General features: G+C 42.6%; 1 long non-coding RNA gene across 1 annotated transcript; it reads right to left on the bottom strand.

Annotated features, from left to right (window-relative positions):
• Positions 1 to 2,073: 2,073 nt before the first annotated feature.
• Positions 2,074 to 3,181, bottom strand: LOC140215247 (uncharacterized). Its single transcript, XR_011892193.1, has 2 exons — positions 3,094 to 3,181; positions 2,074 to 2,256 (listed from the first exon to the last, which is right to left on the bottom strand). It is a non-coding gene; the product is annotated as an uncharacterized lncRNA (long non-coding RNA).
• Between the last annotated feature and the right edge of the window lie 1,742 nt (positions 3,182 to 4,923).

The following is a 4,923-nucleotide window of genomic DNA, read 5'->3' as shown; positions in this document are numbered from 1 at the left end:
GAATTTCAGTGGATACCTGGGCACTGCAATATTCCTGGTAATACTGCAGCGGACGCAGCTGCGAATCGAGCGGACAATAACGTAGAGACAACCAATCTTCCTCTATTGCGTAGTGAAGTCCATCTGCTCCTGAGACAGATTTCTTGTCGCCTCAGCAAAACTACCTAGTTTGACCAGCAAACTAAAACCTCGGAGTTATACTCTATAGACCCATGTGTAAACTTATTAATGCCGGAAACTCTGAGACAACATAAAATTTGAAACATTGGTACACCGGCTGCGCCTTGGTACTGCATTTACGAAACACTTCTTGTACAGGATAAAACGTGTCTCTAGTCCGCAGTGTTCTTGTGGCCACCCAGACGAAGATGTCCATCATCTTCTTCTCGAGTGCACGAAATACGATACACAAAGAACGGTACTGCAAGCTAATTTGTTTATATTAGACAGAAGGCCATTCACTTTAAAAAAGATACTTGGCCCATGGCCAACTGCGGGCCTTCAAAAAAGAGCGCTTCTTGCTCTGAAAAAGTTTTTAGAGGACGCCAACATTTTGGGAAAAAATTAGGGATCAGATGATCGGAATACGCTAAATGAGTAACACAAACGTTGTTCGTGGTTCATAATTGGTTTATGTGGTGATCGCAACTTTTACGCAATATGTATAATTCTGTTCTGTACTTGCAGTGTATTACATGTGTTGTGTGTTTTGGCTGTTCAAAACATCTGACTTTATATGTGCGTACGTGGACTGAACTAATGCACAGAACTTTACGACTCATGTGCTATTGGACTGCATATCTTTTATTGATCCGGTGTTCTACTGAGTGTTATATTTTGTGTCGCTATTCTCCCTTTTTACGCAAATTTGTTTCGTTTGCCGAGTGACAAGAAGTAGCCGGTGCCACCATAAAGGCGCCAACCTCTCCTAACATTCACTTCAATAAAAAAGAAAAGGAAAAAAATCTACGAAACGCTGGCACGGAACCCGCACTTCACATACACTCTTAATATGGTTGCACCCTTTGGGGTGTATATTTGTCCCACAATTATAATCGTTATCTGTCTTGCTTGCGTTTCCTTTTTTGAAAACGCTGCGCTCGTTACTTTCCTCTCGAGAGTGCTATGCCATGCTGATAACGCGCATGCCGTTCGTGACTGGGAAGCTCGCAGCGTTAAAGAAAGGAAACGCGGGCAAGACAGATGACGATTATCGTTGTGGGATAAGATACGCCCCAAAGGGTGTAAATTTTTTTAAGAGTGTAAGACCCTTATAAAAATTTCTAGCAACATTTTTTAGACAGTCTATAGACTTTTGTTACTAGAACCTACCAACAGTCAATTGAAATCCTACCAGCTGCCTTTATACATCCTAACAACGATCTAGTAACACCCTAGAAACAATTGGCCACCAACTTTCAATAGAAACATGTTCATAGGATGTCTTTAAACTTCCTACCAATTTCCTATGAACATTTGTCTTTATACACCCTAGTAACATTCTTTCAAAAGAGAAATGTTCATATATTTTCTGTTAACTTCCTACCAACCCCCTATTAACAAGCTTTCTTTATACACCGTATTAAAATTCTTTCAAAAGAAAAATGTTCATATATTTTCTGTTGACTTCCTACCAATCCCCTATAAACAAGCTTTCTTTATACACCGTATTAACATTCTTTCAAAAGAAAAATGTTCATATATTTTCTGTTGACTTTCTACCAATCCTCTATTAACATTTGTCTTTATACACCCTAGTAACATCCTATCAAGAATTGGATCCTATCAAGAATTGGCTACCGTACTTCAACTGAAGCATGTTCATAGATGGTCTGTAAACATTCTACTAACCGTCAACCAACACAAGTCTTTAGGCTCTTTAGTAACACTCTGGCAAAATTTTACTCACATGTGCTTATGTACTTGTTATTGACGTCTTACTATTCCCCTAGTAACATTTGTCCCACATACGACCTAGTAGCATAGTGTAAACATTTGTCAGTATGTGTGAACATGTTGGTAAACGGCAGTATGCAACCTAGAAGGTGCACGTAAATGGAAAACAAATGCAAGTTTGCACTGAAAGAAGTTTATTCACACGAAAATATTTACACAGAATTGTGAGAGAAGTAGTAGAGAAATTAAAAAAAATGAATAATGACTTAGTTGATTACGGCATGGCAGCTGTCGCATAATCTCTAGCAAGCATCGATTATGCAAGCTGATGTCTCAGAATGCTTGCAGAATGAACCAACCCTGCACAGAAACAAGATGGTCAGTGTTAACATCATGTTCAGGTTAGCATATCACATACATAGAACAGCTTTTTAAGGTTCACATGAATGCTAAAATTGTGACCGTCATCCCTGTTTACTTGCAGAGGAGATGGCAAGGATGGGGCACACTATTCAATGCATATCCTTTGCTGCGTTGTATTTACTACGTGTTATTAAAATTAGGAAAGTGTACAAAATGGGTTTCTCTACCAATTACCTGCATAAATGAGTTGTTCACTAAAAAGTTAATTACATGGTTTATTCATGGTGAAATTCGTAGCACGCACAATAGACACGGACGCAGAGAAGGTGGACACGCGAGCGCTTACTCAAAGCTAGTTATTTTTGGAAGGAATGAACGTAACAGCTCCAGCTAGCTGCACCGAGCATGTGCAAAACGTGTCATCCATTTTTATATAAACAGATGACAGAGCTTGAAGCAGTATTCAAGAATACAAATGCTTTGTCAGTGATAGCAACCAATGGCTGACTGATGCATATTTAAGCACACATTATATGGAACGCTTCTGTAATTTGACGTGTTCGTTTATTTTTACTCGAAAACAAAATGTCAGTGTCAAAATATACCGGTTCACAATGACATAGGTTGCAGTGGTTAAACAGGTGCGAATGATTTTCTTTCACATTCGCACTTTTCTATCCAGTGCAACCTATGTCATTGTGAACCGGTTCGCTGAAAAATATGTAATTGTGAACCGTGAAGCTATACGCTCAATATTTTACTGTTTCTCATCCTGTGCAGCCAGAGTAGGAAAGAGCAAAGAATGAGTTCATGATCAGACAATATTTACCAGACCTTAGGTCATTGCGAACGCTGTGAAAACGAAGTATTTGTACGCTTCGTGTTTATAGCAACTTCAAGCGAACCCCATGACGCGGGGCAGCTGAAAAAGGTAAGAAAATCGTTCTTAGAACATTTCACGTCGTTACTGTTCGCGCTATAATAACCTGCCAAAATGCGGCATTACAAACTGAAATAAAATAACATCAAAATAACATGTTTATGAAAAATGATGGAAAAGAACATACCTTTTAATATAATTTGGAGATAGAGAAAACTTCGGCGCATAGCAGTCTTGAGGAACAGCTGTTCGCTATTTGTGCAGTTTAAAACACCGTCAGTGCCAATATTAAATCACTTCACACGACACTGCATCGCAGCTGGCAGAGAAGTTCCAGAAACGCTGACATCACGGAACGAAGAAAGCACTGTGGGCTTCGCAAATACCTTGCTGGTTGGCTTGCATCGATGAATTAGCCACAACACAGCATCAGCATAAATAGCAGCAAAAATAGCTAGATTGCTGCTACAATACGCCACGAAACACCTACATCGCTCGACCGTACCATGCCGGCGTCGCAAAGGAACTGATAGCGATTGCGATGGTCTTCCTCTTTGCCTCGACCAACGCCTCCTTTATTTAACTATGCCTGTCAAAAGAGCCCCTCCTGCTCAATCACACCCTTTCCTGTCGCTCTTTTCCATATGCCGGCGCTTGCCGCTCGTGGCGCTGCCGGCTGGCACTACATAAAGCCCCTCAATTTTTCAAAAGTAGCGCCATTCTTAGATCTTTCCGCCACCCCGCTCACCCTGGAGCCTCCTCCTCCACGCTTCCTGTCGCCCCAGCCTCCTCCGCTCCCCCATTGGCCAATCTGTGTCACGTGGAAGCAGGCGCCGCGCTTTTGTATATTTTTTCTTTCCAGCGCGGAGCAGGCGCCGCGCTTTTCTATATTTTTTTCTTTCCAGCGCGCGCCGACCTCCATTGTTGGGCCTGCGCGACGAAAGTACGGCAGGCGGACTGACGGAGTGCGTTAGCGTAAAAGAATGTTTAGGGCCGAGAACTTAACTGCTACGCCTTCGGTTGCCGCAACAGACACAGCGAGGGCAAAAAGCTTTTTGCTTTACCGTCCGGCGGGCGCAACGCAAGAAGTGTGGATTTGCAGGATCGGGCGGGCTGACTTCGAGGAAGTGGCAAAGAACGCACGGCTTAGTGAAGTAAGGGCCACGGCTACTCACAACCTCTTATTTCGAGCCTAGTTCACGCCTGCCGCTTCGAAAAAGTGTGTGTTCATGCTCTGCGTGGTTTGCAGCGGGTTGTATTTTTTTTTTTAATGTGCTCTCTTTGTTTCATGTAGTTTCGTCTTGCGGTGAAATGCACGCATCTGCAGCTGGCCTGTGACATAAAAGCGACTTTATTCAGGGTGTGTTTTGAGCTCCACCAGAAGTTGGCACATTCTCGACGCTTTTGCAAGGCTCAATATGACTTACGATGCAGTCTTTTAGCTTCGAATGTACGCCCGCATGTATTGATTTGGTTTGTAATGATTAACGTTTTTGACGTTAAGAAGCGACTAAAGCTAGGATGCAGGTCGTAGTGGATGGCTCCGGATAACTTTATCTAGCTCGCCTGGGGATGTTTAACGCGCACGTTGATCGTAGAGTCGTACGTGGGCCGGTAAATTCCTCGTTGGCGTTTCATAATACTCGCGCGGGCGCGCTAGCGCTGCTTTAGCAGTTGGCGCCTCGGCGCAATTGTATTTCTTCAATAAATTTTATTTACTACTTGTAACACCTTGCCATTATTTCGTATTATTGACGGCGCCTCCAGGGCACCAAAGCGGCTAC

The sequence above is a fragment of the Dermacentor andersoni genome, chromosome 1 (genome assembly GCF_023375885.2).
Source record: "Dermacentor andersoni chromosome 1, qqDerAnde1_hic_scaffold, whole genome shotgun sequence".
In the NCBI taxonomy this organism is placed as follows: Eukaryota; Metazoa; Arthropoda; class Arachnida; order Ixodida; family Ixodidae; genus Dermacentor; species Dermacentor andersoni.
The sequence above is the reverse complement of the archived record's forward strand: the minus strand, read 5'-3'. Positions and strand labels throughout refer to the sequence as shown.